Source organism: Schistocerca cancellata, chromosome 2, assembly GCF_023864275.1.
Source record: "Schistocerca cancellata isolate TAMUIC-IGC-003103 chromosome 2, iqSchCanc2.1, whole genome shotgun sequence".
NCBI lineage: Eukaryota > Metazoa > Arthropoda > Insecta > Orthoptera > Acrididae > Schistocerca > Schistocerca cancellata.
The window spans coordinates 499,809,292-499,823,417 of record NC_064627.1 but is presented as its reverse complement, the minus strand read 5'-3'; the positions used below and the strand labels follow the sequence as shown (position 1 = coordinate 499,823,417).

The window sequence follows — 14,126 nt, the reverse complement described above, 5'->3', positions numbered from 1 at the left end:
TCAGTTCCATTCAGCTACTCTTCAATGTCCTTTGTTGTCTCTGACAGAATTACAGTGCCACTGGCAAACATAATGGTTTTTATTTCTTCTTTCTGAACTTTAATCCCTACTTGCAAATTTTTCTTTGGGTTCCTTAACTACTCGCTCAATGTACAGGTTGAATAACATCAGGACAGACTGCCAACTTGTCTTACTTCCGTCTCAACTATTGTTGTCCTTTCATGCTCCTCAACTCTCATAATTTGTGACATTAGTATTGGAAGTAAAATTTAATGCCTGACCTTTCAAAGCCCAGCAAGTTTCTCAAAACTTTGGAGATGAAAGCATAAACGAAGATGCCACTCTACTTAAAAATTTGTAGATAGATTCCAACAAGGATTATACACTGGCTTGTAGTAAATGCATCATTTTTTTTGTATAATTAGAGCTCCAAGTACCCTGATGCGTTTGACGGATTTTATTTTACAATGGGTCTATTTTGGCTGAACTGATGTTATGTCTGATGGTCATGTCTTCCATGTGAGATCGGTGGTTATGCTACATTACTGTAGTAACAATAGTAGGTGACAGTAGTAATAATAGTTAGTTATCACTTTATAATCAACTATTATTATTACAGTAATACTAACAGAATGTATCTAACAAGCAGACAGACAGTAATAGAACCATCGGTATCACATGAATGCCAAAACCATCACAAATAACGTGATGATGGCAACTCAGGTGAAACGGATCTATTGCAAAAAAAAAAAAAGCAACCAAGCTTAGCAGCAGGCTTGGAATTACATTTATACAATATCCTTAAAAGACACATACTAATCAGAAGAATATAAATTGCATTATCTTTTGTTGTTTGACTTGCACTGTCGTGAATGCTGTGACATACAGAACGTACATTCATGCTTGCTATAATTAGTAATTAGATGTATCCTCTCTCTCTCTCTCTCTCTCTCTCTCTCTCTCACACACACACACACACACACACACACACACAAGGTGAAGATTTATGATATTCTCCTACACCTTCCTTTTCCCAACAACAAGGAAATTGTCAGGTTACTTATGTGGTATTATAAAGGTCAAAAAGTAGATATTGTTGGCATTCCTTGTAAGCTGCCGCAACACATTGAACAATAATTTTGTCATGTTAGGGCATTACATCACACACTACACACTATGCTTAACTGACCTGCTCAGTAGTGTAGTCTAGAGATATTTGTAAACCTTATTTTTGGTTGAGCTAAAGCCCCACCAGTGCCTTTCCATAACATCCCTTTTTCCACAATTCTTGAAAAAGTAATGTCTTGTAGAGTAGCTTCACACCATTGTAAAAATAAAGTTTTAACAAAATGTCAGTTTGATTTCCAGAAAGGTTTTTCAATGGAAAATGCTATATATACTTTCACTAATGAAATATTAAATGCTCTGAGTAATCAGAAGTCACCTGTTGGGATTTTTTGTGATCTCTCAAAGGCTTTTGATTGTGTAAATCATGGAATATTTCTAGATAAGCTCAAGTACTGTGGTATGAATGGGACAGCACTCAGATGGTTTAAATCATACCTAACTGGGAGAGTGCAGAAAGTTGAAATAAGCAGTTCACATAATATGCAAAAAACTGGTGATTTCTCAAACTGGGGAACAATCAAGAATGGGGTGCCGCAAGATTCGGTCTTGGGTCCTCTGCTGTTCTTAATATATATTAATGACTTGCTATTCTATATTCACAAAGATGCAAAGCTGGTACTTTTTGCCGATGATACAAGTGTAGCTATCACACCCAAAACAGACAAGAATTAACTGGTGAAATTGTAAACAATGTTTTTCAGAAAATCATTAAGTGGTTCTCTGCAAATGTGCTCTCATTAAACTTTGACAAAACACAGTACATACGGTTCCACACAGTAAATGGAATGACAGGTCTATGCATTGATGAGGGGTTAAACTGGAAAAAACACACTGAGGATCTGCTAAAACATTTGAGTTAAGCTACTTATGCCATTAGGGTCATTGCAAATTTTGACAATATACATCTCAGTAAATTAGCTTGCCATGCCTATTCTCATTCTCTGCTTTCGTATGGCATCATATTCTGGGTAACTTATCACTGAGTTAAAGAGTGTTCATTGCACAAAAGTGTGTAATCAGAATAACTGTTGGAGCTCATCCTAGATCATCCCGCAGACACTTATTTAAAGAGCTATACATCTTCACTGTAGCCTCACAATATATATATTCACTTATGAAATTTGTTATTAACAATCCGAATGAATTCAAAAGTAATAGCAGTGTACATGGCTACAACACTAGGAGAAAGGATGATCTTCACTACTCAAGGTTAAATCTAACTTTGGCTCAGAAGGGGTTAAATTATGCTGCCACAAAAGCCTTTGGTCACTTACCTAATAGCATCAAAAGTCTGACTGATAGCCATATAGCATTTAGAAGGAAATTAAAAGAATTTCTTAATTGCCAAACTTAGTGAAAAAATGGATAATCAAACTACTTGTATTTCAAATACACACTTTTCCCACTCAGGAACTACCTTTTTGGGCAGTTACTTCCTTTCACACTATTGCCATCTTTTTACACACTTTTTCTTCTAGTTGGTCCACAAGAGTTGCATAGCAGTCACCAGTTTTTGAAGCCTTTTCCCTTCTCAGACAACAATGGCTGTGACCTTCAGACACATGAAATTAATCTCCCTTTAGAGGTGCAGCAGTGGTATTGGCTCCCACACCATATTCAGTTCCCCTCCGTTTCTTCTTCTCCTCCTCTTCCTCCTCCTCCTCCCCCTCCCCTTCCTCTCTCTCTCTCTCTCTCTCTCTCTCTCTCTCTCTCTCACTCTTCCCTGACACAATATCAGTTGGACTCTTTATAAACTGCCCAAATACTGATGAAAACTTGTTCTCACAAATTATTTCACCACTACTTAGCAAATGTGACACCCATCTTGCTCAAAGCATTTGCATAGTTAATTCTTCACATAAAGTTTGCCATATCTTTCCTCCAGAATTTCTATGGCATCAATTATTCTCTGCACCTTTACTCAAGGACATTCCAATGCCACATTATGCACTTTCAACATTTAATTCATATATTCACTACCTCACTCACTCTATCATCACATACTATAGATCTCATCAAGAAGTGATGTGGAACACATCAAGATGTACATTGATTAAAGACCAGCAAATCATATAAAGTTCATCTCTACACTATACTAACAAAATCATCAAAATGCCTGCAGTTGATGCTTATGACAGCTAAAATTCAACCAGTGAATTATAAAAAAATCTGCTGTTGTTAAAAAAGCTGTTACTTTCTTGGGTATATTAAATATCTACTACTTATCTCCTGGTGGTAATTTAATATTAATTTGATTACATTGGTGTTTTTAAAAGAAAATTCACACATACATTTTTGGCACAGAGCAAATATGGATACACTGTAATCATTGGATAATTGACTGTAGAACACACCAAAGGAATAACTCAAATAATGCAGTGTCAAACAAGTCCATCACTAATCCATAGAATAGCAATCCTAAATGTAATCCAGTTGAAATCCGGTACACAGCCCATGACAGTACTGCATCAGTGAGATACAGACCTTAGCACAGTGCAATTCAAAGTGTCTTGCACCTGCTCAGAGGGTGGATTTTATCTCTGGCCTGATACAAGTAACGAGGTCCATATGACAGCCCATTGGTATCTCTTACCAGCTGCCAGTGGAGTCAGTGATAGCATACATCACAGGTTATTGGACTCAGTGTCGGATGTCAGAGATACAGCATTCCTTCTCCCTTTAATTGGTGCATAGAGCTAAAAATCTCTGTTTGCAGAAGGAATTTGGCACTGAGGCTGGGAGTTGGCTGGTGTTGATGTTCTGGTATTTGGGTTGATGCTGGGAAGTCGCTGTTGCTACAGGTGGAGAAGGGTTCCATTCCACGAATGACCAACTCTGATAGCACTGAACCTGGGGACATGGGTCTGCCAGGCACCTGAAATTGTATTGAGCTGGCTCTGGGGACAGTAGTGGTTGTCTCAAGCTGAAATCCACTAAACGTGGGCACAGCTTGTTGGCGTGTCATACCAGCACGGTGGCATTTACATCCACTGTTAACTTCTGTCACCCAAAGAACTTATTGTTTCGCATGCTGTGGTATTTGGCATTTGAATGACAGGCAGAATCTGGAGTATGCATCTATGACAAGCCACATCTCTGGCAGGGATGGGCCACCAAAGTCCAAATTTACATGTTCCCATGAGAGCTGTGGTGTTGGTCAGGCACGCTGATTGGGTTGATGTTCAGCTCTCACAGGAGGGCACTGTCATCTCAATGTGCTTCATAATGCCACAGGCATTTTGGCTAGCCAACACCTTCATGCATGACATCCCCTGGTGGTCAGCATACAGGAGATTTGTGCTATGGTGACACAGTGGTAGTGGAATGAGCATCCAGCACTCACTGTCATCACTGTCTGATGTCAGCATCAGTACTCCCTGCACCATCTGGATTACATTTTTTAGGGAAAAATATGTGTGGGATCTGGAAGGAAGTGCATTGGGAGGTGTTCCAGATAATCTTGGCTAATGTATTTCATAATTTGTTTGAGGATAAGATCCTCAGCTATAACCTTCACCATTACAGATGCAGTGACAGCAAACCATTGTAGGTAGTTTTGTAAGGTGTCCTATATTTGGAAGCACTTTGTTTCCCAATACTTAAGTTTGAGATCTGGTCCCTTAGACAGGGTGGATAGGAACATGCGTTACTGTGTGGTGCTGCCAGTTGACAGTGAATCAAACAATTGTAAATGCTGAGGAAGAAAGCACAGCGCTATAGGTATTGTGTCATTTTCCCTGGAAAGTCCATTCTTCTACATCTCAGGAATCCACCATATAGTGCATGGCCAAGGTACCACATACCACTACTAGTCATTTCCTTCCTGTTCCACTCACAAACACAGTCAGGGAAATTGACTGTCTATAAGCCTCCACATGCACCCTAATTTTTCTCATCTTACCTTTGTGGTCCTTATATAAAATGTATGTTGGTGGCAGTAGGTTCAATCTGCAGACAGCCTCAAATAAATTTCCACAACAATGCTCCATGAAAAGAGCATTGTCTTCCTTACTGGAATTCCCATCACTAAGTAAGTTCACAATAATTGCATGCTGATCGAACCTACCAGCAACAAATCTAACAGCCCACCTCTGAATTGCTTGGATGTCTTCCTTTCATCCAAACTGGCAGAGGATCCCAAACATTCAAGCAGTACTGAAGAACACGTAGCACTATTGTTCTATACAATGTCTGCTTTACAGATGATCTACACATTTCCAAAATTCTCCCAATTAAACAAAGGCATTCACCTACATTACTACCAACCTGACATGCTCATTCCATTTTGTATCACTTAGCAACATTACGCCTTAATGTTTACTTACTTGATGTGACCATGTCAATCAGCACACCACTAAGGCCATATTCAAACATTACAGGATTGTTTTTCCTATTCATTTGCATTAACTGCCATTTTTCTACATTTAGGGCAAGATGTCACTCACCAAACCAACTATAAATTATGTATAAGTAACCTCAGGATTAAACAAAGAGATTAATAGTTAATGGTCTCTTGGGAAGATCTAAAATTTTGTGCCTCAAAGAAATGTACTGAATTTTTGGAAGCCAAACATGATAGTCAGTGCCTTTAACAACAATAATAATAATAATAATAATAATAATCTGGGAGTAACTGACCTCGACTGAAATATTTTAGATGTGTATATGGTGGTTGTTCATGCACAAAATCATTCTTGTTAGAAAAAACACACATTGTGTCATGTTGAGGCACACAATGGCCAGTATAAGGTGTTCATACATTCCCAGACAAGATGCACACATTAGATAATATTTTAATTTGTGAAAAGCCTGTAAGATGGTAACCTTTGTGATGTTGGCTACGGAGATGGTGAACAAATCATCATTAGAACACATGTTTCCTTGTTTATAACAGAAGCTGCTGAACCAGTATCAATGACAAATTTTATTAACTGGTAGTTCATTCTTAGTGGGAGAGAAAATTTTTTCAGTTGCTCTTTGAAGGGGTCAGCTATGGCTGTAACAAGTTAATGCTACTGCAGTGTTGTCGGTGTGACGCAGAGCCTCATTTGCTATTTTCCGCAACAAGTATCTGTTTAGAGCACTGCACACATTTTGTTTCCCTATATGGGCAATGAGTGTGGTTGTTGTTGTTGTTGTTGTTGTTGTTTTCTTCAGTCCAATGACTGGTTTGATGCAACTCCCCATGCTACTCTACCCTGTGCAAGCCTCTTCATCTCCAAATAATCACTGCAACCTACATCCTTCAGCAACTGCTTACTGTATTCATCTCTTGGTCTACCTCTATGATTTATACCCCCTACACTTCCCTCCAGTAATAAATTGGTGACCCCTTGATGTCTCAGAATGTGTCCTACCAACCAATCCCTTCTTCTAGTCAGGTTGTGCCACAAATTTTTCCCCCAATTCTATTCAGTACCTCCTCCTTACTTATATGATCTATCCATCTAATTTTCAGTATTCTACTGGAGTACCACATTTCAAGAGCTTCTATCCTCTTCTCGTCTGAACTGTTCATTGTTTGTGTTTCACTTCCATACATGGCTACACTCCACACAAATATTTTCAGGTAAGTTTTCCAGACACTTAAATATCTACTCGATGTTAACAAATTTCCCTTCTTCAAAAATACTTTTCTTGCCACTGACAGTCTACATTTTATTTCCTCTCTACTTTAATCATCATCAGTTGTTTTGCTACCCAAATAGCAAAACCTGTCTACTGTTTTAAGGGTCTCATTTCCTAATTGAACTCTCTCAGCATCACCTGATTTAATTTGGTTGCGTCCCATTATCCTCGTCTTAATTTTGTGGATGTTAATCTTATATTGTCCTTTCAAGATACTGCCCATTCCGTTCACCTGCTCTTTCAAGTCCTTTGCTGTCTATGACAGTATTACGTCATCAGCAAACCTCAAAGTTTTTATTTCTTCTCCCTGGACTTTAATTCCTACACCAAATTTTTCTTTTGTTTCCTTCACTGCTTACTGAATATATAGATTGAATAATATCAGGAATAGGGTGCAACCTAGTTTCATTCCTTCTTAACCATTGCTTCCCTTTCATTACCCTTAAATCTTATAATTGGCATCTGGTTCCTATACAAAATGTAAATAGCATTCTGCTCCATGTATTTTACACCTGCCATCTTTAGAATTTGAAAGAGAGTATTCCAGTCAACATTGTCAAAAGCTTTCTTTAAGTCAACAAAAGCTATAAATGTAGGTTTGCCTTTCCTTAACCTATCTTCTATGAGAAGTCATAGGGTCAGTATTGCCTTGTGTGTTCCTACATTGCTCTGAAATCCACACTGACCTTCCCCAAGCTCTGCTTCTATCAACTTTTCCATCCTTTTGTAGAGAATTCATGTTAGTATTTTGCAACTGTGACACATTAAACTGATAGTTTGGAGATTTTCACACCTGTCAGAACCTGTTCTCTTCAGAATTTGAATTATTATATTCTTCTTGAAGTCTAAGAGCATTTTGCTTGTCTCATACATCTTTCTAGCCAGATGGAAGAGTTTTGTCATAGCTGGCTCTCCCAAGGTTATCAGTAGTTCTGTCGGAATGTTGTCCATTCCTTGTTTCGACTTAGGTCTTTCAGTGCTCTGTCAAATTCTTCATGCAATATCCTATCTCCCATCTCATCTTCATTTACATCCTCTACCATTTCCATAATATTGGCCTCCAAGTAAGACTCCTTGGACAGACCCTCCATATACTCCTTCCACCTTTCTGCTTTCCCACCTTTGCTTAGGGCTGGTTTTCCATCTGAACTCTTGATGTTCATACAGGTTGTTCTCTCTACTCCAAAGTTCTCTTTAATTTCCATCTTTCCTCTAATGATATATCCTTCTAAATCCTTACAATTATACTCTAGCCATTCCTGGTTAGCCATTTTGCACTTCCTGCCACACTCTGTTTTTTTTTCCCCTGCATCATTTACTGTATTTTTATATTTTCTTCTTTCATCAATTAAATTAAATATCTCTTTTTTTTACCCATGAATCTCTACTAGCCCTTATCTTTTTACCAACTTAATCCTTCGCGCCTTCGCTATTTCATCTCTCAAAGATACCCATTCTTCTTCTAATGTATTTTTCCCCCCTGTTGCTCATATTTAGCAAAACAGTCTGGACTGCCTGGATAATACTTCCTACTGTCATTGTGATGAGGTTGGGTGGTAGAGGGACTATGTGAAGGCAATGAGTCGAATACATGCTCTGCTGATTTGTTGCTTGGGCTTTTTCCCTAAATGGGCATAAGGGTCTGAATCTCAAGTTGCATTATGAAGATGAATTTGATTAATTCTGATAACATCTGCTGTGGTGTGAATGGAAATATAGTTTTAAGAAATATACCTCACTTTCATCAAAATTCTGCAGTGCTGCATTCAATATTTTAAGCAATTTTACACAAAATACCCTGCTTTCCTCCGCTATCTTTGGGAGCAGGATCTGTTAATCTCAATGTCTGTGCACAAGCTTCTTTATTTGGTGCATTTATTATGCCATGAACTAATGTTTCAGCAGAAGATTGTTTTAGTTTTTGTTTTTGCACAAAAACTGACACTTGCAGTTCAGCCATTTGAGAGCACTTACCCATTCGGCATATTATTGATGTGACTTCTTGTCACAATGAAACAATGTGAGCCTAGCTGGTACAACATGTGATAGCTGCTTGTTATGCTTAGAGAGCAAACTATAGATTTCAGACAAATCTAAACACTCTTTATTGAGAGGACATAATTTTTGTCAAAGAGATAATTTTTGGGGTTTGTAGATAGCAGCAAACCACATTGTTTAGCTGCTTGCAAGGAAGTGTAACTGCACACATATGTAATATGAATCCCAGTCTGTCTTCTGGATGATGAGGTACAATTGTTGGTGGTGACTACTGTTCTGGCTAGGAACCATTGTACTATAATCTGTTGCTGTTCCAATATTTGCATTTACATTTCACCCTATCGTGTCTGGTACTGCCACTGAAGTTGTAGTTGTCAATTTCATTGTCTCCTCCTTGTGCCTGCTGTTTCATTTGAAGTTGCAGCTGTTGTCCCCACTGTTTGATGTATTCTGGATCCATATTCACTGAACTTACAAGGAGAGGACCCCAGTGGTGGGAACCATTTTCTGAAACCATCTGTATGGTGATATGGGCTAAAATCCCAGGTATCACACCCTCCAGTCATTCACCTGGTGTATCCACATTTGTGAGTGATAGATGAAAGAAATTGGGGATTCTACATGACACTCAACAGTGTTAAAAGACAAGAATTTTCTAGACTAGCTGTATGGTGTAATGGATAGGGTAAGACCTTTATGTTCTGAGGGGCATCGGCCTTGCCGCAGTGGATACACCAGTTTCCGTCAGATCACCGAAGTTAAGCGCTGTTGGGTGTGGCCGGCACTTGGATGGGTGACCATCCAGGCTGCCATGCGCTGTTGCCATTTTTTGGGGTGCACTCAGCCTTGTGATGCCAATTGAGGAGCTACTCGAACGAATAGTAGTGGCTCCGGTCATAGAAAACCATCATAACGAATGGGAGAGCGGTGTGCTGACCACACACCCCTCCTATCCGCATCCTCAGCTGAGGATGTCACGGAGGTCGGATGGTCCTGGTGGGCCACATATGGCCTGATGACGGAGTGCTTTTCTGTGTGTTGAAAGTCATGGGCTTGAATCTCATCAGCTACTTTAAATTTTTTATTTTTAAATCGTTATTGAAATGATTTTGATCATTACATTTATTCAGTTAACTGGTATAAATGTAATTTCTTATTTCAATTCATTTGTCACATCATTTCATTGTATGAATTTGTTTGTTGAGGGAGATGGAGGAGAGGGAGAGGGAGGGGATGAGAGAGGGGGTGAGGGAGGGGGTGAGGGAGGGGGCGATGGAGGGGGAGGGGAGGGGGCGTGGGAGGGGGTGAGGGAGGGGGAGGGGGAGAGGAACCTCATTGCAAATACTGCACATGCCACAGAGCAACATGCTCTTTATTATACAAATAATATGGATACAAGATTGTCACTTGATAGTTCACAATTCCCTTCTGCACCGGATCATAAATTGAAAAACACAACAAGAGAACTTTCTGACAGTCCAGGGTCAAGCAAATCAGTCATTATTCCTTATAAGAAAAATCTTAAGCATAGTCCAACTGAAATAAACCTCCTGACATGAAATAAAGTAAACAGCCAGGTCACGAAAGTACAGTGCAAGTGAGGTACAGGCATTAGCACAGCAGGATTAAAAGTTTTGCAACTGCCCAGTGGTCAGATTTCATCGACGACTTGACATCAGCGGCCATGTCCATGTGATGGCCCACTGGTACCTCTTACCAGCTGCCAGAGAACTCGTTTATAGTGGACTCTGCAGGATATTAATCTCGCTGTCTGATGGCCAACATACAGCATACACTACTACTTTTCATGCAGCTTTACAATGAACACCACTCCTTGCCATGTAATTAACAGAATTTATCAGTCTTCTTTGACTCTATGTATGCAGATAATTTCAAGAAAGAGTGGCTAATATGGTAAGCTTTTTAACTCTTTTGATTGATACTGATTCCCAATTTCTATGAAAGCAGTTTTGAGGCATTCTTCATTGTGAACCTATCGTAGAGAAGTGGGTTACACTTTAAATCAGTCACCTATTTCCTAATGGTTGACAATGTAGAATTAGAGTTCTGGTAAAATTCCTCTAACTATGAATAGATTTTTGTTTGGTGATAAATGATATAAAATTAAGAATACTATGATAGCAGAGTATTCTAGTTTATACTGTTGGAAGACATGCACATAATATACCATTTTACAATCCTGTATAAGGAAAACAATCCCACATATTAAGCTGGCACATTATTTGTGATATTGTGCAAGATGTAGCAACTGCAGCAAAGGAATATATACAAAATTTCATTGATAACAATACTATCTCTCTGCTAGGCCACAACTTCTTCCCATGCCTTCATATGAGATCTGCAACACTACCAAGATCTATTTTTGTTCAGCTTAATTATCCACTATTATTTCTCCCTGCAGCTCAAAATGTTGTGTGGTACACTGCTATAGGTCTGAATTTAAACCTTTACAGTGCTACCAGAATTTCTTCATACAGCAAAGCTCCTCATGCTAGCTGGGTGGGAACTGTCGTTCGACAAAAGCTGAGATCTTGGAAAGGATGCATAGTGTATCAGATTTATAATGTGCTTCAGTGAATCCTTGGCCCTGTCTTGGCATCTTTCCAGAGACATTCTGTTCAGTTCGTGAACCACAATGAGAAGGGGTAGGTCAGATAACCTACAATCGATGCTGAACTGACCAGGAGAGAAATGAGTAGTAGGAGTGAATAATAAATTGGCTTAGAGTCTCATATTAAACAGACTCATATAGCGGCAGATATACACAATAGACCACAAATTCTCAATATGTGGCTGTCAGTAGAGTGAATGCTTGAAGCGGAGTGTTTAGAGCCACAGAAGTGGCAGGGAAAAATTTCTCACTAACACACTTCCTTTCCTCTGCCAAGATCATTGTTATGGTAGAGAAAATAGCCCATTAATACAGCAGCATCAAATAGCTTAAAATGTCTCTGTGTACACATCCATATAGATCTTACCTGCATAAGGAGTTTATGTTCCTCTATGTAGGACCTGAATCCAATCATATTCCATCAGAGTATGATCACCATTCTAAGTGTGGGGCCTCAAATTATACCCAATATCACAGTCAAGGTGCCTATTGCATGGCTCTGAAATAGTACTTGACTCAAGATATCCAATTCAAGGAAGAAACTTTCACTATCAATATTTGGCCAGCAAGGAGAGGAGAGATGATGGTGAAATGTTCTCAAATCACAAGATTTTGCACCAATGCTCTGGATTAAATTCCAATTCACAATTTGTGAAGCAAAGGTGTCAATAAGTGTGAAGGAAGAAAATCTCTCCAAATTCATGGTCGAGTCACATTAATATGACCACCAACTATATTCGACATCAACTTGCAATAACCACTCACAGATGGCAGGTGACAGCACTAGCAGTGACCAGTATATAAAGCATGTGAGAGGGACACAAAAAACAGTGTAGTTGCTGTTGTAACGTGGAAAAAGAGCGATTTATCTGGTGTCCAGAAGAATGTGACCACTGGCTTTTGAGCTGGCTTTTGACAGTTTCTGAAATGGATAAATTTGTAAACTGTTTACATGCCGCCATGGTTAAAGTATACCAAGAATGCAAAAATGGCCCTATCCAAAACTGGTGCTGAGTTGTGCACCGTGGACCACAGATGACATGATTGAACGATGCCTGTGGAGATGTGTACAGGTGAACAGACATCCAACTGTTGAGCAGCTGACCACCCAAATGAACAATGGGGCAACCTACAGCACCTCATCAACAACCATTCAGTGAACAATACTGTGTATGGGCTTCCGCAGCATGCGTCTGGCTCAGCACCCATGCTAAATGCAGTTCATCAGCGATGAAAGCTGAATATCAGTACTGTAACTGGATGTCCAATGAGTGGCGAGTGGTGGTATTTTTAGATGAATCATGTTTTATGCTCCATTGGTGTGAAACATCTGAAAGCAAACAACCTGCAATAATCATCAAAAGGATCCAAGCTGTAGGGCATTCCCTGAGTGATCTCATCATTCTGGAAGTGACAATGGTTCAGAAAACATATACATCTATCCTTGAGGACTATGTCCACCCCTACGTGTAGTTTATAACAATGTAAACAATCAATATTGACAAAATAATTTAAGTGGATAGATAAAATATCCACTCACCATGCGGCAGCAGAACACACATGTAAAAGACAGTTGTAATTGGGAAGCTTTCGGAGCCAGTGGATTCTTGTTCAGGTAGAAGGTTGAAGGGGAAGGCAGACAGGTGAAGGAAAAGAATTGGAGAGGTGTAGGAAAAGGGGTAGATTTTGGGAAAGTCTCCCCTGACCAGCAGTTCTGGGTGACTTTCCCAAAATCTACCCCTTTTCCTAGACCTCTCCAGTCCTTTTCCTTCACCACTCATCCTTCCCTGCCAACCCTTCTGCCCAAAGGATGATCCACTGGCTCCAAAAGCTTGCCAATTACAGCCGTCTTTAATATGTGTGTTCTGCCGCTGCATGCTGAGTGGATCTTTTATCTACCTACATGTAATTTGTTTTTCCTCAGTATGACGGCATCTACCAATAGGACAACACAACTTGTCGCATAGCTCACAGTGTACATGCGTGATTCGAAGAGCATCGAAAGAGTTTACAATACTCCCCTGGCACAAATTCCCCAGATTTAAACCCAACTGAGAATCTGTGGGGCCACACCAATCGGGCTGTTCATGCCACAAATCCTCAACCAAGAAACCCAGTGCAGTTGGCCACGACACTGGAGTCGGTATGGTTCCACATCCTTGTCAGTACCTTACTACAGTAGCTAGTTGCAACTCACAACGCTCTCGCTGTAATTACAGATATTGTATAGCTCTGTTACCACTGTAAAATTTTATGAAACATGTTTTGCATTACATTGTTTCCTTGATTGACTATTGTGGTCTCCACCAAAGCCTTTACTTATGAAGGTGTTTTGAAAATTTTAGCATTCCTGCCACTCATCAGCTCTTTCTGTACACAGAAGGGTAAAATCTTCTTATCTGCCCTTCCTGTTTTCTTTCTTTTTTTCCTTCTTTTTTTAAATTGTTACTGCTATGTAAATGTTCTGACACAAAGCATGTGGTGTACCTTTTTAACTCACATCTGCCCAAGATGACCCACTTTATGCACTATAGTGATCTTATAATTGTTAAAAGTCCCTAACAGCCCACCAAACCACAGCAATTTCTTTTGCTTTGATAACTGAGAACCACATTGTTCTGACACAGGGGGAAAAGAAATAGCAATTAAGCTATGTGGGGCGACAAACACCTGAAGAGATATTAAGCTGCAGCTTGAAACATACTTTGATTTTCATTATACTGTTTTTATCAAACGAATT

The 14,126-nt window shown here is 39.5% G+C and overlaps 1 protein-coding gene across 3 annotated transcripts in view; it reads right to left on the bottom strand.

The window, feature by feature from the left end:
* Positions 1-14,126, bottom strand: part of LOC126162044 (peroxisome biogenesis factor 1) — a 371,455-nt gene that overhangs the window by 196,260 nt on the left and 161,069 nt on the right. The window lies entirely within an intron of this gene.